Source organism: Mirounga leonina, unplaced genomic scaffold, assembly GCF_011800145.1.
Source record: "Mirounga leonina isolate KUSES-001 unplaced genomic scaffold, KU_Mleo_1.0 Mir_200, whole genome shotgun sequence".
Lineage (NCBI taxonomy): Eukaryota > Metazoa > Chordata > Mammalia > Carnivora > Phocidae > Mirounga > Mirounga leonina.
Window position 1 is genome coordinate 14,494,091 of NW_023270503.1, and position 22,741 is coordinate 14,516,831.

Below are 22,741 nucleotides of genomic sequence, written 5' to 3' on the forward strand. Positions count from 1 at the left end.
TTAAAAAAAAATACCAAAGACAGATATGTGGCCTTGCATTCCAGGAGTATAATCCAGCAGAAGAAGCAGACATAAATAATTAAAGTACTAAGAAGGGCAGGAGGCAAAGAAGTACCTATTTCTCAGCCTCCTTGTCTGGGTAGTAATCAAGGGAAACCTTTTAGAGGAAGCTATATTTAGGCCAGGAAGTTAACAAAGAAAAAGAGTTGAGTTGGGGGTGCCTGGCAGGCTGTTAGTGGAGCACTTGACTCTTGATTTCAGGGTTTTGAGTTCAAGCCCCACACTGGGTGTAGAGATTACTTAAAAAAATAAAATCTTTGGGGGCGCCTGGATGGCTCAGTCGTTAAGCATCTGCCTTCGGCTCAGGTCATGATCCCAGGGTCCTGGGATCGAGCCCCACATCGGGCTCCCTGCTCTGCGGAAAGCCTGCTTATCCCTCTCCCACTCCCCCTGCTTGTGTTCCCTCTCTTGCTGTGTCTCTCTCTGTCAAATACATAAAATCTTTTAAAAAATAAATAAATAAAATCTTTTTAAAAATTGAATGTGCTGGAGTGATAGACCCACATGCAGTTTGAGAGTCTGCTCTCCAAGAGGCATGGCATGGATGTTGAGGGGTTCCTAGAAACGTTCGAGGAATAGGGAATGGAAAAGTGTTAGATATGGAAGGGACCAGACCAGAGATAGGCTCTTGGGTAAAAGTGATTGGAAGGCACTTTATAACTTCAGATATAAGAAACTGAGGATATGTCTCAGACTTCGGCAGATTGCCCAAACACTGTCCCTTTCTGGTGGAATTTAAGTACAGAGCATTTGACTGTCTGTCTCTGAGAAGAGTCAATTAGAAGTGCTTAGATGAGATGAACCTGATGTGTTTTAGTCATGTTACTACGAAGCACTGAAAAATGTGGTTGATTCAGAAAACCATGTGCATGTCCACGTGGCACTGTGCTTCCTGGCATCCTGGAAGATGTGGGGCAAAAGTATTTTTACAAGAGTTAAGTGATGAAAACAGTTACACACTTCATAAGGTGTGTTCTTTGAGGAGAAACTGGGATTAACTTTTGCCAGAGGTAAAGGGGTAGGCTGCTTCTGAGATTTACAAGCCAGGAAGGTGAAACATTAAGGACTGAACTTTAAGTGATGATGTATTGAGTGCTTTATTAGAGAAATTAATTTGATTGGAGACTAGACCTCCTGAGGACGACCACTGTGGCTTACCAGAAAGAAGCTGGACTTGATTTAGTACCAGCCATATCTAGGTTTCCCCAGCTGTGTGAAGAGATGCATCTGTAAGAATGAGGAAGTAAAGACACCCTTCTTCAGTTGTTTAGAGGATGAAATGAAACAACGGATTAAAATGCCTGTCATCAAGTAGGTATTCAGTAAATCATCATGGTTATGATGATTATTATGTGGTATAAGAAGTGTACACCAGGTCTTACCTGTCTCTCTCTTTGCCTCCTCCTCCCGCCTCTCTTTCAAGGTAAGGGAAACCTAGTCTCTTCTAGTCAGCGGACTTTGGTAGCAAGCGAGAGGCAGTCCAACGCTGACCAGGGGCGTCAACAGCGTTTTCTTAGCCTATAGTGGGGTGGCGCGACCCGACCAGGACCCAGGCCATGCAGGGTGCGGTGGGTGGGGCAATACAGGTCCCTCCGGGGTGGAGTCGGGTGTACAGCGTGTGATTGGCTGCTAGGAAGCCGCATGCTAATGAGGCTTGTTACTGATTTAAGTGTTGCTGGAAGATTAACAGGCGAAAAAATAGTGTTTTGAACTTTGCCATTTGACCAAATTGTAATGAAATATAAAACAAAGTGTACGTGATTAGGCAGATGAGTTGACAAAAATGTCGCCATGACTAAAAGTGTGCGGCTGCTATAGACCTAGCCGAGGTCGCAAGTTCAAGGTTAAGACTATACTTTCAGGGATCATTTCTATAGTTTTTTACTAGAGAAGTTTCTCTGAACGTGTAGAGTACCCGAAACCACGAGGAGGAGGCAGAGTATCCCTTTCTGAGCGTGAAGTGGGCTCTGGGTATTGCTTTTATAGCTGCCCTTTGTCTTTGATGATCGTTCTTCTTCTCTTTTAGAGAAGTTAGAGGGAAGGGATGCCGTCTGAGTGGTTTCTTTATAACTTCTTTATTTGGTTTAAAGCTGGGTTTGTGGTTGTTAGTATTTTTGGGTGGTGTGCTAGGCTAATGTATGCTTGTTTTAGTGTTTTGGAGGTTTTACAATTTTTGTTTCTGATTATGTGGTGGGAAGTTTTAGAAATGCGTGTTTTTCAGAGGTTCGTTTTTGTATTTTTTTCTTTGTTTTGTTACTTGTTTCATTTTAAGAGTGCGCGCGAGGGGCGCCTGGGTGGCTCAGGTCAGGATCCCAGGGTTCTGGGATCGAGTCCCGCATTCGGGCTCCCCTGATCTTTGGGAGCCTACTTCTCTCTCTCTCTCTCTTCCCTGTCTCTCATGAATAAATAAGTAAAATCTTAAAAAAAAAAAAAGAGTGCGCGCGAAAGCCAGCGCAAGTGTAGGGGGTAGGGGTAGAGGTAAGAAGGCTCAGCCACAAGTAACAATCTTACGCTCTACTTGTTGAGCCACTTCGGTGTCTCTTGATTGTATTTTATATGTAAGTTGTTTCTCTCCATCTTTAGTGCACTCCACTTTATATACCAGAACTTTCTTTAGTCAGATATTGAACCTCCTAAATTAATGCTTGGAGTTCTCTTTTTCTAAGACTTTATTTATTTTTAAAAAGATTTTATGTTTGAAAGAGACAGCGAGAGAGGGAACACAAGTAGGGGGAGGGGGGGAGAGGGAACACAAGTGGGGGGGGAGGGGGAGAAGCAGGCTTCCCACCGAGCAGGGAGCCCGATGTGGGGCTCGATCCCAGGACTCCGGGATCACGACCTGAGCCGAAGGCAGACGCTAAACGACTGAGCCACCCAGGCGCCCCTTTCTAAGACTTTATTTTTGACAGAGCACAAGCAGGGGGAGTGGCAGGCAGAGGGAGAAGCAGGCTCCCCGCAGAGACGGGGAGTCCGATGTGGAATTCTGTCCCAGGACCCTGGGATTATGACCTAAGCCGAAGGCAGTCGCTTAAACAACTGAGCCACCCCTGCGCTCGCTATTTTCGTTTAATCTCTCTACGGTTTGTATTACTTTCTGGACTTTTGACCTTTACTGCCAAGTTTTATATTAAATTTTAACTTTTGGTTGTGAATATTTTAATTTTTAAGAGTTTTTTTTAAGGGTTCGCTGCAATTGACGTAAACATTATATTAGTTTCTGTACATGATTCCATGTTTGCATGATTGCAAAATGATAACCACAATGTCTAGTTTACATCTCACCATACATAGTTAACAGAATTTTTTTCTTGTGATGAGCCCAGATCACACATTCCGCTCAGGTCCTGTCTGGGATCAAGCCCCACATCAGGCTCCCTGCTCTGTGGGGAGTGTGCTTGAAAGTAGACTCAGTGCGCCCCCTGTGGGGGGGGCAGGCGGAGATCTTTTTATACCCCCCTGGCGCTTCTCTTTTGTTTTGTTTTTTGTTTTGTTTTTTTTTCCAGAGAAAACTCTAATGCTCTGCCTGGGGGAATACATGCTTAGTCATTTAAGGCCTGTTATCAGTATTTTCCAGTACTGAGATTCATAAATGATTCACTGACACACGAGGAATCTCACCCTTTAGTTCTGGGTCTGCTTGTAGTGGGTAATCTACCCACTATTTACTTCATCTGTGTTTGAACAAGATATCCCTGAAACCACAGATTTAATGTATAGTTTTAATGCGTGGTTTGTTTGTTTTTAGTGAATATTGAGTTCATAGTACACATAGTTTACATAGTTTACACTAGTCCATAGTTTTTTTCATTACTAACTAAAGTTAATAGTTTACACTAGGATTCACTCTTTGTGCTATATATTTCTATGGATTTGGACAAATGTATGTTATTTCCACCATTAAGTATCATACACAATAATTTCACTGCCCTAGAAATCCTTTATGCTCCTCCTGTTTATCTCTTTATGTGAACCCTGGCAGCCACTGATTTTTTTTTTACTGTCTCCATATTTGTCTTTTCCAGAATATCATATAGTTGAAACCAAATGATGTAGCCTTTCCAGAGTGGCTTCTCTTAGCAATATGCATTTAAAGTTCTTTTGTATCATTTGTTGGCTTCATAGCTCATTCATTTTTATTGCTGAATAATATTTATTGTCTGGATGTACCACAGTTTGTTTATCCACTCATCTATTGAAGGACATCTTGGTTGTTTCCAAGTTTTGGCAATTATGAATAAAGCTGCTGTAAATATCATGGGCAGGTTTTTGGGTTTTTTTAAGATGTTATTTATTTGTCAGAGAGAGAGAGAGCACAAGCAGGGGGAGAAGCAGGCTGCCCACTGAGCAAGGAGCCTGATGCGGGACTTGGTCCCAGGACGCTGGGATCGTGACCTTAGCCAAAGGCAGATGCTTAACTGAGTCATGCAGGCATCCCTCATATGCAGGTTTTTGTGTGACATTAGTTTTCAACTCATTTTGAGTAAATACCAAGGAGTGCAATTGCTGGATTTTATGATAAGAGTATTTTTAGTTTTGTAAGAAACTGCCAAACTGTATTCCCAAGTGGCTGTAGTATTTTGCATTCCCACCAGCAATGAATGAGACTTCTTGTTGATCCACATCTTTACCAGACTTGATGTTTTGGATTTTTGTTAGTGGGGTGTACACACACAATACACCTAAGAAGCAAACGATGAGGTTACATCTGTAGTTATTTGGAACAGCAAGTTTTCATTCCCCAACAGTAGTTTCCCCATAACATGGAAGTACGAACCTGTTAAACAGTGGTGAAGCAAAGCCCCAAAGAAAGGTTCTGATCTTAACCGGGCTGCTCTCAACAGTGATTTTCTCAAGCTACAAGCAAAGGCGCAGAATACAGTTTGCCCAGTGCTTAGTTTGGGGACAGAACCCATTTTTCTTTGACAGGGTTAAGGAATTTGCCCAAGTGAGGACTGAACTGGTTCCAAAGAACACAAACCTGACGCTAACTTCCCTGTTTCTCTGGGATCCAGAGCTCTTAAAGAGATGACACCTACTGTAGCTTCCCGGAAATCAGTCATTATTTGAAGGGGCTGGCTTGCAAAGTTTGCTGAGTTTTTGAGGAGGCCACATGAGAAACCATCTCCCCAATAAGCAAAGTGTATGTGGGTTTCCTTCCCTCAATAGAGGCCTGATCAGGAATTATCTTTTATTTTTAAAGTGCTTTAAAAAGAATTTTTTTTGTTTAAGTTTTCTGACCTGATAGAAATGCTAAGAGCTGGTTAGTGTACTGAGGCCTTTTAGAGCCTGGCATACAATTTGGGTGTTTGGGGCTGTTCCTCTGTTCTTTTTTTTAATAGATTTTATTTATTTATTTATTTATTTATTTGACACAGAGAGACAGCTAGAGCAGGAACACAAGCAGGGGGAGTGGGAGAGGGAGAAGCAGGCTTCCTGTGGAGCAGGGAGCCCAATGCAGGGCTGGATCACAGGACCCTGGGATCATGACCCGAGCCGAAGGCAGACGCTTAACAACTGAGCCACCCAGGCACCCCTATTCCTCTGTTCTTTAAGAGTTTTGTTTGTTTGTTTGTTTGTTTGTTTGTTTGTTTTAAAGATTTTATTTATTTGACAGAGAGAGACACAGCGAGAGAGGGAACACAAGCAGGGGGAGTGGGAGAGGGATAAGCAGGCTTTCCGCAGAGCAGGGAGCCCGATGTGGGACTCGATCCCAGGACCCTGGGATCATGACCTGAGCCGAAGGCAGTCGCTTAACCAACTGAGCCACCCAGGCGCCCTGTTTGTTTGTTTTTTACTAGGCTCCTTGCCCAGTGTGCAGCCTAACACGGGGCTTGATCTCACGACTCTGAGATCAAGGCCTGAGCTGAGATCAAGAGTCAGACACTTAACCAACTGAGCAACCCAGGTACCCCTCTTTAAAAGTATTCTAAGCTAAAGTTTCTTCTTTAATGTATTTAAAAGTGATCCACTTCTGTTCTTCTTCTGAAACACAAGTCTTTATTATTCTTCTACTTTTAGTAGTCATTTACTTCCTTGTGACCTCATATAGGTTTGTGTTTATTTACTGAGCACATTCCTAGCCATGCACCATGCTAAAGGCTGGAGACTCAATGGTAATTAAGAGTCCCTCTTTCCTCTGTCTAGAGGTGGAACATAGGATAGCATAATCACCCAAAGAAAAATAAAATCATAACTGCTGCAAGGGTACCAGCTGTGTGGGAATCAGAAAGACTCCCCAAGATCTCTAAAGATTTAAAAATAGTGATGAAAGGGAAAACTCTTATTTTTTCACTCACAATACTTCTGACATCAAATGTGTGGGTTTTTTTCCCCACACTGAGCAATTCTCCAACACCAGGTGAGTGTTCTACAATTCGATTAAATTCTGACTGTCTACCAGGAGATGGCATCAGATCCCACAACTTAAGCACTCAAGTCTCACAAGATTGCCCCCACCCAATACCTTGGACACCAGACATAAGTAGTGGGTCTTCAGGTTACACAGAACTTTGTCTGACTTGATTACAAATCAGAGGTTTCCACAACTCACTCCTTGGGTTTAAGAATTTGCTAGAACGGTTCACAGAACTCAGGAAAACAGTTTACTTATTAGATCAGTTTATTGTAAAAGGACTCAACTCAGGAGCAGCCAGAGGAAGAGATGCATAGAGCAAGATATGGTGAAGGGGTGTGGAGCTTACATTCCCAGTCCAAGTGTGCCACCCTCCCCAGCACCTTCACGTGTTCACCAACCCAGAAGCTCTCCAAACTCATACTTCAGGAATTTTTCTGGAGGCTTCATCACATAGACACGACAGATCATTAACCCTATCTCTAGCTCCTCCCCTCTCCCCAGAGTTTCGGGGGTGGGGCTCAAATTTCCAAGCTGCTTTTTTTTTTTTTTAGAGGCAGAGGAGGGGCAGAGAAAGAGAATCTTTTTTTTTTTTAAAGAAGCTCTTTTTTGGGGCGCCTGGGTGGCTCAGTCGTTAAGCGTCTGCCTTCAGCTCAGGTCATGATCCCAGGGTCCTGGGATCGAGCCCCGCATCGGGCTCCCTGCTCCGCGGGAAGCCTGCTTCTCCCTCTCCCACTCCCCCTGCTTGTGTTTCCTCTCTCGCTGTGTCTCTCTCTGTCAAATAAATAAATAAAAAATCTTAAAAAAAAAAAAGAAGCTCTTTTTTTAAAAAATTATTTATTTATTTGAGAGAGAGAGAATGAGAGAGAGCACATGAGAGGGGTTAGGGTCAGAGGGAGAAGCAGACTCCCTGCCAAGCAGGGAGCCCGATGCGGGACTCGATCCAGGGACTCCAGGATCATGACCTGAGCCGAAGGCAGTCGCTTAACGAACTGAGCCACCCAGGCGCCCGAGAGAGAATCTTAAGTAGGCTCTACACCCAGTTCAGAGCCTGGCGTGGGGCTCGAACTCAGACCCTGAGATCATGACCTGAATTGAAAGTAAGAGTTGGACACTTAACTTGACTGAGCCACCAGGTGCCCCTCAAAGTTCCAAGCCTCTAATCTTGGATTTTTCTTTTTTTTTTTTTTTTTTAAGATTTTATTTATTTGACAGAGACACTGAGAGAGGGAACACAAGCAGGGGGAGTGGGAGAAGCAGGCTTCCCATGGAGCAGGGAGCCCGACGTGGGGCTCGATCCCAGGACCCTGGGACCATGACCTGAGCCGAAGGCAGACGCCTAACGACTGAGCCACCCAGGCGCCCCAATCTTGGCTTTTTCTTTCTGGTGACCAGTTTCAATCCTGAATCCCACCAAGACTAGTCTCATTAGAACAAAAGATGCTTCTTTTACCCAGGAAATATGTCAGGAAACAGGATCAAAGACCAAATATTAAAACAAAAATGCTTTTAGAACCATTATTGCTTAGGAAATTACAAAAGTTTTAGGAGCTCTGGTCAGGAGTCAGGATAAAGACCAAAATATGTATTTCTTATTGTATCACAGTATCACAGGTTAACCCCAGGAAAGAGGGCAAGGAAGTGCATTTCTAGCAAAGGTAACAACAGGTTGGAAGGTCTTTTTTGGTAGAAGCATAACGAATATGAGAGACTCCATGAAAGTGGGTGAGTGTGGGACAGTGAGAACTGGAGATGTGAGCTAAAGCATGAGATTGGAGAGACAAGAGGAGAGCCAAGACATGTAGGGCCTTAGAAGCTCTCATCCTGAGAGCAGTGAGATGCCAGTGAAGTATTTTCAGCAGGGTAGAGGTAAGTGTGTGAAGTAACTGTCAAGATCTGAGGTTCTACTATATTTGCAAGCTACCAAGTTAGCCTGTCACAGTTTTGTGGATGTTGGCACAGGATACTAGATTCCTGGGTCAGAGATAAAGGACAGTTTATTATTCCCAGCAATAGCAGTAGCTCAAGTATTGTAATTTTTGTACTGGAGCCCAAGTTCCCAGAAGGTGATGCAAAGAGGGCCAAGTGATGCCTGCACACAATGTAGGCTGCATGACAGAAGAGGGGTTTTGGAAACCCAAGAGCAGGGGAGCTGTGTCTTTTATAATGGGCATACACCTGCCTGACATTGTCCCCAGAGGGAGACATATTCTTTATTATATTGGATAGGAAATAAGCCTGCTCTTTGCTCTGGAGGGAGACACTGTCTGTAGCTCTCAAGTCTGTTCACGATACAAATATCCTTGAGTAGATTCTTCAGAACAAAAGCTGATGTGCAGAAATGTGAGAGACATGGAGAATTGCTTCTCAAAGGTGGCATGATTGGATTTAGAGTTTGAAAGGGAGGGTGCCTGGCTGGCTCAGTCAGAAGAGCATATGACTCTTGATCTCAGGGCCATGAGTTTGAGCCCCACATTGGGTGTGGAAATTATTTAAAAAAAGAAGTAAAGAAAAAGAAAGAACCCTTCCTGGGGCACCTGGCTGGGTCAGTTGGAGGAGCAGGCAACTCTTGATCTAAGAGTCGTGAGTTTGAGCCCCATGTGCGGTGTAGTGATTACTTAAATAAATAAAACCTAAAAAAAAAAAAAAAAGTTTGAAAAGGAACCTGGCCACTGTGTAGGAAATGGATTGGAGAAGGGCAATGGTGAGTGTAGGTTAAGCTCTGTCCAGCTGAAAGATGATCACTTGATCAGCCAAGGAGATAGTAGAGGTGAAGAAAGGTGGAGGAATTTGAGAGGTATGTGGGAGATAAATCATCAGCCTTATGATAGGTTGGTGTGAAGGAAGGTGTCAGAGATGACCCTTGTTTTGTGCTCCTGGATGGGTTTGTGGGCAGTGGTTTATGCTCCTGGACAGGTGGGCAGTGGTACCATCACCGAGTTAGGAAAGTGGAAGAGACCTAGTTTTAGGGAGTAGGAAAAACTAGCTTGGACATGTTGAATTCAAGGTGCTTTTGAGACATTCAATTCAGGATGTCAGTCAACTAGATGTCAGGTAGGCAGATCTGCAGCTGAGGTCCGGCATCTGTTATGTGCTGCATGCTAGTGTTAGACCTAGTCTGGCACTGTTGCTGACCAAACAGAAGTTTCTTAAGTTCTCTGTGCCTCCATTTCTTTGTAAAACAGGGGTAATAATAAAAACCTCCCTCATAAAGGTGTTAAGGATATGAAGAAGGCAATTTGAGAATATCAGAGGTAGAAGGGACTTTCAAAGCTGGTTATTTAGTCCAATTCCTTATTTCAACATTTTATATAGTTAAGGATCATGTGTTCCCCCCACCCCACCCCACCTTTTACCCCACTCTCTTTTTGGTGCTCAGAAGTAGGGTGTTTGGGGCGCCTGGGTGGCTCAGTCGTTAAGCGTCTGCCTTCGGCTCAGGTCATGATCCCAGGGTCCTGGGATCGAGTCCCACATCGGGCTCCCTCCTCGGGGCGAAGCCTGCTTCTCCCTCTCCCCCTCCCGCTGCTTGTGTTCCTGCTCTCGCTATCTCTGTGTCTGTCAAATAAATAAATAAAATCTTAAAAAAAAAAAGAAAAAGAAGTAGGGTGTTTATATGTGTGTGTATATCACATGGGTGTGAGATACGCAGGGTGAGGTCTCAGGTTCCTTTAGGGAGGCCTAGCTTGTCACTGAGTACCAGTTGATGACTTGCTTTGTTAGTAATCTTGAGGACAGGAGTTTTGGGTCTCATTTTCTTCTTGATCTGTCACAGAATTTCTGAGTGCTATTCACTGGGCAAACACATGGCTGTTGTCTATCAGGAAATGGCCAAAGGGCCTTCCAGTCAGGACACAGGGTGTATTCTTAGCCTTTTCCTCTTCATAGCACCTCTAATTGCTAAGTTGACTCCCATCAATAAGTAGTTCATCCCCAGTCACCCTTTCTTAGGAATGGCGGCCCTATGATTTGCTTCCTTAGCATTTGTAAGAAATGCCTAAATGATGTCTCACTGCTCCTCAGATAGTGCATCCCGGATTCCCCCTTTTCTCCCTTTGTAACTTCTTTTTTTTTTTTTTTAAGATTTTATTTATTTAGGGGCGCCTGGGTGGCTCAGTCGTTAAGCGTCTGCCTTCAGCTCAGGTCATGATCCCAGGGTCCTGGGATCGAGCCCCGCGTCGGGGGGCTTTAAAAAAAAAAAAGATTTTATTTATTTATTTGACAGAGAGAGGCACAGCGAGAGAGGGAACACAGCAGGGGGAGTGGGAGAGGGAGAAGCAGGCTTCCCGCGGAGCAGGGAGCCCGACGTGGGGCTGGATCCCAGGACCCTGGGATCATGACCTGAGCTGAAGGCAGACGCTTAACGACTGAGCCACCCAGGCGCCCCTCCCTTTGTAACTTCTGCACCCCCTCTCGCCCCAGTACTTCTACTGCCTACTTCTTTCCTTATGGGTTTACTTTAGTCAGGTCAGTTTTACCTGGTTCTAGTCTTTGGCAAAACACAAAGAGCCTCTTCTTTGGGTTACATGGAAAGAGATAAGGACTTACAAGATACAGAAAGGTGGAATGTCAGTGCTCAAGGAAGCAGGAGACAGACAGCCTTGTGGCCTGGGTGAGCCACTTAATATTCTAAGTTTCCATTTCTTCAAACTCTTAGGGTTGGTTCCAAGATTAAATGGGATGATATATGCAAAGGGTTTAGTAGAAGGCCTGGAACATATTCTGTGTCTTTCCCCAATGTCAGCTTTATTCAATCATAAAGCAAAAGTTAAATCACAATTATAAAGCAGGTTCAGGATTCCAAACTCAATGACAATTCACCATGGGATTAAGCTTGGCTTCTTACACAGCACACAGAGCAGGACAGAATTAAAGCCACACAACACACAAGATAACGGAAGGGTGCAGGAAGTTAACCAACCAAACGCAAAGTCAGTCCGTGGCTGAACAGTTGAGATAAGGCTTGAGATATGTCTCGTCCGGGTCAGCTCTTGACACTTACTGCTTCTGATGTTCAGGCAGTGAAGGATCTCTGTTCTGTTCAGGGATCAGTCCGTCAGAGCCTTCAGGGGCAGTTGCCTTTTTAAAATGGTCAGACATAGAGGGATCAGGTCTGAAAAGTCTGACAGTTTCCTGCCAAAATCCTTCCCTTTTTAAAGGGATTTAATCAGTTTTGGGTCTCTGCAGACCTCCTCTGGTTCTACTCGTTATCAGTTCTGGGGTGTCAGCTGAGGTTGGTCTGGGTGGTATCTTCTAGCTGCAGTACCTTAACTGCTTGCGGTCATTGCTTGACACAGGCTCCTGCTTGACATGAGAGACTCCATTTTGCTCGCTACACCTGGATACATTGTTTTGAAAAGCAACCTAAAATCTTTTAAAAAAAGAAAAAAGAAAAAGAAAGAAACAAGGAGTGCCTGGGTGGCTCAGTTGGTTAAGTGTCTGCTTTCCGTTTAGGTGGTGGTCCTGGGGTCCTGGGATCGAGTGCGGCATCAGGCTCCCTGCTCTGCAGGAAGCCTCCTTCTCCCTCTCCCACTCCCTCTGCTTGTGTTCTCTCTCTCGCTCTCTCTCTGTGTCAAATAAATAAAATCTTGAAAAAAAAAAAAAAGAAAACCTACCCAGAGGTGAGTCCAATATGTGCCCCTCAAATCCACACACAAGTGAGTAACCAGCAGCCGGTCTGAAAGTAAAAATGTCAAATTAATTTACATACTAACTTTTCAAATCCAGGGTCTTAGAGGTTCCAAAAAAAAAAAAAAAAATTCCCACCCGAAGACGGGGTGTGTAATTCATGAGATGCCGGTACTGATTGGCGCCCCCCAGCGCACCCTTACCTTAAACTAGTCCGGAAGTTTTAGCGTCAGAAAGACAAGAGCTTCTGATTGGCTGTCGGTCCGTGATAGGCTAATTAAGAACCAGAAGACTTAGTTTTCTTAAAGGAAAAGGACTCTTAAGAGTCTGCAGAGTGTTTTAAAAGATGGTGTATAAAACAGTACTTTGTTTATGTGATATTTCTGAAAATGAGAGAAGTGCGAAAAATGTCGTCGTCAGCGCAAAGTGTGTGGCTGCCATAGACCAAGCCGAGGCCACAAGGTCAAAGTTAAGACTATACTTTCAGGGATCATTTCTATAGTTTGCTACTAGAGAAGTTTCTCTGAACGTGTAGAGTACCCGAAACCACGAGGAGGAGGCAGAGTATCCCTTTCTGAGCGTGAAATTGGCTTTGGGTGTTACTTCCGTATCAGCCCTTTGTCTTTGATGATCGTTCTTCTTCTCTTTTGGAGAAGTTAGAGGGAAGGGATGCCGTCTGAGTGGTTTTGGTGGTGTATTTCTGGTTTTTAAAAGTAGAGCTGTTGTGGGGTTGTTTTTTTTTTGTTTGCTTTTTATTTTTTGGTTTTGTTTTTATGAATATTTGGTGGAAAAAGATAGTAAGAGCACTAGTGCAAGTAATAGGGCAAAGAGAAAAGCAGAGGAGTAGGGTTCATTCAGATTAGGAAATGCTTAGTGGTTGAGTTATCTGGGTGCAGTGTTCTATGGTTATCAAATTATTTTTTTTTTCTGTGTATAGTTTACTGGAAGGAAACATACTATTGTGTTTAGTGTTAGAGCTTTCAGAAGAAGAATGAGAGGATGGTTTAGTCCTAGCACTTTGATGAAGAGTTGGAGATACAGTTTTCTCTATTATTCTAAGGGTGGTGGGCTGCTATTGAAAGGAGAATGGTTTTGATCTGCTCTGTGGATTAAAGTTACTAACGGCTGTGTGGCAGTTAGGTTGGGGTAGGGATTAAGTCAAATGAGAAGTGTGAAGCCTGGTTGGGCACCTACTACATTCATCTAGGTAGTAGGGAAGGTGGTGGTGGTGGTGACGGAGAAAAAGAAACTGACTAGATCTGAAATATATTTAATATTGGTAGGACTTGGGGGATTGATTCAGTATAGGTATGAGTGAGGAATAATGGTCAGGTTTTATGGCTTGAGCAAATGATTCCCTATGTTAAAATGGGGAGAAGGAGGAGTAACTGAATTAGGTAGGGCAATGGGGTGGGAAGTGATGGTAGAGCTCAGTGTAGGACACATTTAGGAGAAATTTCTGACCTTTAACAGACAGAACTCCCAAAGCTGACTGAGAAGGGGTGGCCAAACAGGTAGGATGAAAACCAGATGAATGTGCTTGATCAAAGTCAAGGAAGGAAAGTAGAACAGAAAAATGTGTAGACAACATATGAGATCAAGATACAGATAGAAAGCCATGGCATTTAGTGGTGACTTTATTGGTCTTGCGGCAGAGATAGAAGCTGGTTTGGGATGGGCTGATCAATGAAGCCTGATGAATGGGCTCCCAGAAGATCAAGCTGTGATGGAGAGTATAGAGGTAGATATGCATTGGGGGCGGGTGGGGGATGTGGGATGTAGACAGGGAGATGGGAGAATTTTTTTTTTTTTAAGATTTTATTTATTTATTTGACAGAGAGAGACACAGCGAGAGAGGGAACACAAGCAGGGGAAGTGGGAGAGGGAGAAGCAGGCTTCCTGCAGAGCAGGGATCATGACCTGATCTGAAGGCAGATGCTTAACGACTGAGCCACCCAGGCACCCAGGGAGATGGGAGAATTAAAGATGGGAGAACAAGTCTGAGTGCAGATGGAAGGACTGGGTACAGCAGGAGAAACAGATTTAGGAGAGAGCAGCTCCCAGGGGCAGGCCTTTGAGTTGGCCAGAGTTGATGGGGAGTGCAGATTTAGGCAGTTCGTCCATGTAATGAGACCATAGTGAGGGTTTTTCAAATGATAGCTTCTAGTTCTGTGCCAGGTGTGAGGCAAAAACATTGCTGAGGGAGACTGGCTGGCTGAGTCAGTAGAGCATGCAACCCTTGATCTCAGGGCTGTGAGTTCGAGCCCACTTTGGGTGTAGAGATTACTTAAGAATAAAATCTAAAAGGGGCGTCTGGGTGGCTCAGTTGTTTAAGCATCTGCCTTCAGCTCAGGTCATGATCCCAGGGTCCTGATCCCAGGGTCCTGGGACTGAGCCCTACATCAGGCTCGCTGCTCAGCAGGAAGCCTGCTTCTCCCTCTCCCACTCCCCCTGCTTATGTTCCCTCTCTCGCTGTGTCTCTCTCTGTAAAATAAATAAATAAAATCTTTTTTTTTTAAAAAAAAAGAGGGAACGAAATAATCATCCCAGGGTGCAGGTGTGGAAAAGGTATCTCCTGAGGGGCGCATGGCTGGCTCAGTTGGTGTGGCATGTGACTCTTGATCTTGGTGGGGGGGCGGGGGGGGGTTGTGAGTTAGAGCCCTACGTTGGGTATAGAGATTACTTAAAAATAGAATTTAAAAGGGGCGCCTGCCTGGCTCAGTAGGAAAAGCATGCAACTCTTGATCTTGGGGTTGTGAGTTTGAGCCCCACATTGGATGTAGAGATTACTTAAACCTAAAAGAAATTTTATTTATTTATTTATTTATTTATTTATTTATTTATTTATTTATTTATTTATTTGAGAGAGAGAGCGCATGCATGGGTGAGTGCCCAAGTAGGGGAGAGGGGCAGAGGGAGAAGCAGACTCCCTGCTGAGCAGGGAGCTGGATGCTGGACTTGATCCTGGGACTATAGGATCCCCCTGTTGTACTCTCTCTGTCAAATAAATAAAGTCTTTTTAAAAAAAAGAGTTGTTTGCTTAATTGAGCCCCAGGCACCCCCGAGTTATTGTTTTTTATTGTTGAATGAATGAAAGAAGAAAGGGAGGGATGAGAATTAAAGATGTACTCCTACTGACAGTATTCCCATTCCTTTTCCATCTTTCTTTTTACACTCTCCACCAGATGCCCAGATGAATCTCAGTATAATCATATACCCATATGTGATTGGTATATCACATATGAGTAACTTGGTCATTTCCAGGTAAAACCATTCACATCCAGACTCAGCGCCATTGTACTAGACTTTGTCCACAGCTCCAGGGTTCTCGTGCTGACGGAGCCTGTGGGGGAGCTGGAGGCTTTGGCACAGCACCTCCATTGTTAACAGCTGTGAAAGAAGACCCAGCAGTTCCTGCTGCCTAGAGGGATGGAAAAGGCAGCCACAGCCCTGGGAGCTCAAAGCCTCTGGCGGGTTCAAAGTCTGAAAACTCTCCTTCCAAAGAGCAGACATCTGGAGCACCAGGGTGGCTCAGTCAGTTAGGCATCTACCTTCAGCTCAGGTCATGATCCCAGGATCCTGGGATGGAGCCCTGCATAGGGCTCCCTGCTTAGCGGGAAGCCTGCTTCTCCCTCTGAATCTGCCCCTACCCCCTGCTCACGTGCTCTTGCACACGCTTGCTCTCTCTCTCAAATAAATCTTTTTAAAAAAAATTATGTCAAGGGCACCTGAGTGGCTCAGTCATTAAGCGTCTGCCTTCGGCTCAGGTCATGATCCCAGGGTCCTGGGATCGAGTCCCGCATCGGGCTCCCTGCTCTGCAGGGAGCTTGCTTCTCCCTCTGACTATCCCCCTGGCTCGTGCTCTCTCTCTCACACACTCTCTCTCAAATAAATAAATCCTTTAAAAAAATAAAAAGCAGACATCTAACAGGAGCTGCAAAGTTGGTAAATCTAATTTCAGACTACGTGGAGTTAAAATGGACTCCTTTTTATTGCTCAGTTCTATGTAAATCAATGAACTCTTGCCACCCATTTTAATAACTTCAGAACACTTTCAGTACATTTTTTTCCAATGTCAAATTTATAATCTCTTGGTTGAGATATTTTCTTGAAGACATTTCTCTACTCTTCTGGTCCAAGCTGGACCACCATCTCTCTAGAACAACTTGAACCCATGGTTTTCTCTCAGCCACATTTTGGGAATTCCCTTAGCCTGGGTTACAGCTCATCTTTTCTGGATTCCATTCCTCTATCTTAGTCCATTCTTACATTTTACTGAAACAAAGAAAAAGGGTGCATTGGAGGTAATTACTTTGAAATCTGAAAAAAAAAAAAAACGAAAATCTGAAGTTTTTCACCCTGTCCTCATACTTGATTGATAGTTTGGAAGGAACAAAATTCTAGGTTGAAATAAATTTCCCCCAGGATTTGAAGCTATTCTTTTGTCTCTTAGCTTTCAGTCTTATTATTGAGAACCCTGATGCCATTCAGATTCCTGATTTTTTTATGTGAAGTGGTCCTTTACTTACTCTGGAGAATTTAATGTTCTCTTTATCCCTGGTCTTCTTATATGTCATGATAATGCTTCAGCATAGACCTGTGTACCTCCATTGTGATGTGTACTTAGTGGGGTCTTTGAACCTGGATACTCATGTTTTTAAGTCCTTAAAATTTCATAAAATTCTTTCTTTTTTTATTGCCAAAACTTTAGGCAGTAGATTCTACAGTTTAATCATTTTATTGCTTATTGCTTTGTGCCACTCTGTTTCATGTGAAAAAAAATTGTTTCTTGTGTTGTAAGCTTCTTCACTCTAAGCGCTGTATTAGAATATCTTTTTTAAAGTTATTATAATTCCAGTATAGTTAACATACAGTGTTATATTAGCTTCAGGTGTACAATATAGTGATTCAGCAACTCCGTACATCTCCCTGTGCTCATCACAACAGGTGCACTCCTTAATCCCCATCACCTGTTTCACCCATCCCCCCCACCTCCCCTCTGTTAATCACCAGTGTGTTCTCTATAGTTAAGAGTATGTTTTTGGGGGGCACCTGGGTGGCTCAGTCTTTAAGTGTCTGCCTTTGGCTCAGGTCATGGTCCCAGGGTCCTGGGATAGAGCCCCATATTGGGCTCCCTGCTCCGTGGGAAGCCTGCTTCCCTTCCCCCACTCCCCCTGCTTGTGTTCCCTCTCTCGCTGTGTCTCTCTCTGTCAAATAAATAAATAAAATATATATATTTTAAAGATTTTATTTATTTATTTATTTGAGACAGAGAGAATGAGAGAGAGAGAGCACATGAGAGGGGGGAGGGTCAGAGGGAGAAGCAGGCTCCCTGCCGAGCAGGGAGCCCGATGCGGGACTCGATCCCGGGACTCCAGGATCATGACCTGAGCCGAAGGCAGTCGCCTAACCAACTGAGCCACCCAGGCACCCAATAAAATTTTTTTTTAAAAAAAGAGGTTTTTTTTTGTTTGTATCTCTCTTTTTTCCCTTTGCTTGTTTTGTTTCTTAAATTGTACATGTGAGTGAAATCATATGGTATTCGTCTTTTTCTGACTTATTTAGCTTAACATTATTCTCCCAGCACCATCTATGTTGTTGCAAATGGCAAGATTTCATTCTTTTTTATAGGTGAATAATATTCTTTTGTATATGTATACTACATATTCTTTATCCATTCATCAATCAGTGGGTACTTGGACTGCTTCCATGTCTTGGCTAATGTAGATAATGCTGCTAAAAGACATCAGGGTGCATGTATCCCTTTATTTTTTTATTTTTTTTTAAAAGATTTTATTTATTTATTTGAGAGAGAGAGAATGAGAGACAGAGAGCATGAGAAGGAGGAAGGTCAGAGGGAGAAGCAGACTCCCTGCTGAGCAGGGAGCCCGATGCGGGACTCGATCCCGGGACTCCAGGATCATGACCTGAGCCAAAGGCAGTCGCTTAACCAACTGAGCCACCCAGGCGCCCCGTGCATGTATCCCTTTAAATCAGTGTTTTTGTATTCTTTGGGTAGATAACCAGTAGTGTGATAGCTGGATCGTAGGGTAGTTCCATTTTTAACTTTTTGAAGAACCTCCGTATTGTTTTCCAGAGTGACTATACCAGTTTGCATTAACACCAACAGTGCAGGAGGGTTCCTTTTTCTTCACATCCTCACGAACACCTGTTGTTTCTTCTGTTGTTGATTTTGGCATTCTGACAGGTATGAGGTGATATCTCATTGTAGTTTTGATTTGCATTTCCGTGATGGTAAGTGATGATGATGAACATTTTTTTCATGTGTCTGTTGGCCATCTGGATGTCTTCTTTGGAGAAATGTCTGTTCGTGTCTTCTGCCCATTTTTTAATTGGATTATTTGTTGTTTGGGTGTTGAGTTGTATACGTTCTTGATATATTTTGGATACTAACCCTTTATCAGATATGTCATTTGCAAATATCTTCTCCCCATTCTATAGGTTGCCTTTTAGTTTTGTTGATTGTGTCCTTCAATATGCAGAAGTTCTATTATTTGAATGAAATCCCAATAGTTTATTTTTGCTTTTGTTTCCCTTGCCTCAGGAGACATATCTAGAAAAAAGCTGCGACAGCTGATGTCAAAGAGCTGCCTGTGCTCTCTTCTAGGATTTTTAGGGTTTCAGGTCTCACATTTAGATCTGTAATCCATTTGAATTTTTTTTTTTAAAGATTTTATTTATTTATTTGACAGAGAAAGACACCGCGAGAGAGGGAACACAAGCAGGGGGAGTGGGAGAGGAAGAAGCAGGCTCCCTGATGTGGGACTCAATCCCAGGACCCTGGGATCATGACCTGAGCCGAAGGCAGTTGCTTAACCAACTGAGCCACCCAGGCGCCCAATTTGAATTTATTTTTGTTATGGTTTAAGAAAGTAATCCATGGGTGCCTGGGTGGCTCAGTCAGTTAAGCATCTGACTCTTGATTTTGGCTCAGGTCATGATCTCAGGGTCATGAGATCGAGCCCTGTATTGGGCTCTGTGTTGGGTATGGAGCCTACTTAAGATTCTCTCTCCCTCTTTCTCTGTCCCCCACCCCCTCACTGCTCTAGCTTGTGTACTCTCTCTCTTAGAAAAAAAAAAAAAAAGGGGGGGGTCCAGTTTTTTTCTTTTGCATGTTGCTGTCCAGTTTCCCCAATACCATTTGTTGAAGAGATTGTCCTTTTCCCTTTGGATATCCTTTCCTGCTTTGTTAAGATTACTGTACTATATAGTTGTGGGTTTATTTCTGGGTTTTCAATTCTGTTCTATTGATCTATGTGACTCTTTTTGTGCCAGTACCATACTGTTTTGATTAGCTAGTAAACAATCAGTGCGTCAACCAGGAAATAAAAGAAGAAATAAAAAAGTACATGGAAACAAATGAAAATGAAACCACAGAAGTCCAAAATCTTTAGGATGCAGAAAAAGTGGTTGTAAGAGTGAAGCTGATAGCAATACGGGCCTATCTCAAGAAGCAAGAAAAATCTCAAATAAACAACCTAACCTGACACCTAAAGGAGCTAGAAAAAGAAGAAACAAAATCTAGAACCAGCAGATGGGAGGAAATAATAAAGATTAGAGTAGAGATAAATAATATAGAAATAAAAAAAAACAGGGGTGCCTGGGTGGCTCAGTCGTTAAGTGTCTGCCTTCGGCTCAGGTCATGATCCCAGGGTCCTGGGATCGAGCCCCGCATCGGGCTCCCTGCTCTGCGGGAAGCTTGCTTCTCCCTCTCCCACTCCCACTGCTTGTGTTCCCTCTCTCGCTGTGTCTCTCTCTGTCACATAAATAAATAAAATCTTAAAAAAAAAAAAGAAATCAAAAAAACAATAGATCAATGAAACCAGGAGCTTTTTTTGAAATAATTTCTGATTATTTTATTTATTTTTATTTTTTATTTTTTTTAAGATTTTATTTATTTATTTGACAGAGAAAGACACAGCGAGAGAGGGAACACAAACAGGGAGTGGGAGCGGGAGAAGCAGACTCCCTGCTGAGCAGGGAGCCCGATGCGGGACTCGATCCTGGAACTCCAGGATCATGACCTGAGCCGAAGGCAGTCGCTTAACCAACTGAGCCACCCAGGCACCCTTTTTTTTTTTTTTGAAATAATTTCTGATTACTTATTTATTTTAATTTAATTTTTTTTTTAAGATTTTTTTTTTTTTTAAAGATTTTTTTTATTTGTCAGAGAGAGCGAGAGAACACAAGCAGGGGAAGCAGCAGGCAGAGGAAGAAGCAGGCTCCCAGCTGAGCAGAGAGCCTGATGTGGGGCTTGATCCCAGGACCCAGGGATCATGACCTGAACCGAAGGCAGATGCCCAACCGACTGAGCCACCCAGGCATCCCCAGGAGCTGTTTTTTTTTTTTTTTTTTTAAGATTTCATTTATTTATTTGAGAGTGACAGCGGGAGAGGGAACACAAACAGGGGGAGTGGGAGCGGGAGAAGCAGGCTTCCCGTGGAGCAGGGAGCCCGATGCGGGGCTCAATCCCAGGACCCTGGGACCATAACAACTGAGCCACCCAGGTGCCCCAGGAGCTGGTCTTTTGAGAAAAAAAGAAAAAAATCAATAAAATGGATACACCTCTTGCCAGACTTTACAAGAAAAAAGAGAAAGGACTCAAACAAATAACACCATAAATGAGAGAGAAGAAATAACACCACCACAGAAATACAATTATAAGAGAACATTATTATGAAAAACTATATGCCAACAAATTTGACAACCTCGAAGAAAGGATAAATTCCTAGAAACATATAAACTACCAAACTGAAACAGGAAGAAACAGAAAATTTGAACTGACTGATAACCAGCAAAGAAATTGAATCACTAATCCAAAAAACTCCCAACAGGGGTGGCTGGCTGGCTGGCTGAGTCAATAAAGCATGAGACTCCTGATCTCGGGGTTGTGAGTTTAAAACCCACGTTGGATGCAGAGATTACTTAAAAATAAAATCTTTATTTTTTTTTAAGTTTCTATTTATTTGTGAGAGGAGAGCGAGAGAGAGCATGCATGCATAAACAGGGGTAGAGGCAGGCAGAGGGAGAAGCAGGCTCCCTACTGAGCAAGGAGCCTGATGCAGGACTCGATCCCAGGACCCTGGGATCATGACCTGAGCCGAAGGCAGACGCTTAACCGACTGAGCCACCCAGGCACCCCTACATAATGGATTTTTAATATTCAAAGTGGGATTTCTGGGTCCAGCTTTTCATAGATACTGCCACATTGCTTTCCAAAAGCACTGTAACACTTCACATTCCTAACTGCACTTAGGAAGGTGTCTGTTTTCCCACCTCTTCTCCAGTTCTGAATGTTTTCTCTTTTTTTTTTTTTCAAGCTTCAAGTTTATCTTTTTTCCCCCATTATTTCAACTCAGGCACCATTTTATGTTGGTTTATTGAATATTGCAGAGTAGGGTGAAATATCCATCCTTCCGATACACATATTATTTATCCTGTCATTCCCTTTACACCCCATCATTCCACTTTCTCCCAAAGCTATCTAGGTTTCCTGCTCTCAGAAATTAATACTTTAGAATGTGAGGGCGATCTGGCTGCGACATCTGTCACCCCACTGATCGCTAGGGTTGATTCGGCTCATCTGGCTGGCTAGGCGGGTGTCGCCTTCCTCCCTCAGTGCTCCATGTGCGTCCCTCCCGAAGCTGCGTGCTCCGTCGAAGAGGACGACCTTCCCTGATGGGAGGAGGACCGTTCTTCGGTGAAGGGTATACGAGTAACTGCGCTCCCCTGCTAGAACCTCCAAACAAGCTCTCAAGGTCCATTTGTAGGAGAACATAGGGTAGTAAAGCTTCCAAGACTCCAGACACATCCAAGTGAGGCGCTGCACGTGGCAGTCTGCCTTTCTTTAAAAAAAAAAAATAATAATAAAATAAAATAAATTAGTACTTTATCTCCACTTTGTGTTTAATGCTGTGGACAGCATTGTTTAGTGACTAAAGCTTTCGGCGATTCTGAGCAGCAAGCCTGAGGAATTAGGATGAGAGGGAGACAATATGTTGTAGTGCAGGGACTTCGGAGCCAGATTGTCGTGTGATCTCTGGAAAATTACTCACCCCCTCTAAACCTCGGTTTTTCCGTCCACAAAACAGTGATATTAGTACCTTCCTCCTGTTGTACAGTACTGTTTTGAGGATTGCGTTAGAATGGTGCCTGGCACACGTCGTTATTAATATCCGGTCTTGCTTCCTAGGAGGCCCAGAGATTAGATGACTTACCCATCTGGAGGCTCCAGGCTAAAAAGGGTTGTCTTTGGGACTCCAACACTTGAACCCAGGTCTTTTGACCTTTTTACTCAATCTTTGTACCATGTCAAAGCTGCCTTTTGTCACTTCTCGGGGGACTTATTTTGGTCATCTTTTTATCAGTCACAACATGGCTACAGTGGGCTGGCCTAAAATAAATACTTGTTGAATGAGTGAATTAATGAATAAATGTTTTCTACTAGGAAATCACTAAAAGGCTGTTATGTAAATTGTGGGGACAGTGGTTTTCAAACTATTTTTCTCTGCAGCCATCTGTATCTTCTCAAGAATTGTTGGTCAGTGCCTCCCTAAGTGCTTCCTTTGGAGGCCCTGGTTGATTTAATTTTTTAGTTCATGAACTCCAGGGATTAACCAGTCTGCTACCCTAAACTGTAGTTCCTTCCTAACCAGAATTATGAATAATCTGCGATTTTATAAA

At 43.4% G+C, this 22,741-nt stretch overlaps 1 protein-coding gene, 1 long non-coding RNA gene and 2 other non-coding genes across 4 annotated transcripts in view; 3 read left to right on the top strand and 1 right to left on the bottom strand.

Annotated features, from left to right (window-relative positions):
* Positions 1 to 22,741, top strand: part of TEX14 (testis expressed 14, intercellular bridge forming factor) — a 99,452-nt gene that overhangs the window by 13,172 nt on the left and 63,539 nt on the right. The window lies entirely within an intron of this gene.
* On the top strand, positions 1,907 to 2,120 carry LOC118025354. The gene has a single exon (XR_004683292.1). It is a non-coding gene; the product is annotated as a small nucleolar RNA U3 (small nucleolar RNA).
* LOC118024699 lies at positions 10,719 to 12,234 on the bottom strand. The gene is made up of 3 exons (XR_004683177.1): positions 12,176 to 12,234; positions 12,025 to 12,086; positions 10,719 to 11,780 (listed from the first exon to the last, which is right to left on the bottom strand). It is a non-coding gene; the product is annotated as an uncharacterized LOC118024699 (long non-coding RNA).
* Positions 12,509 to 12,722, top strand: LOC118025353. The gene has a single exon (XR_004683291.1). It is a non-coding gene; the product is annotated as a small nucleolar RNA U3 (small nucleolar RNA).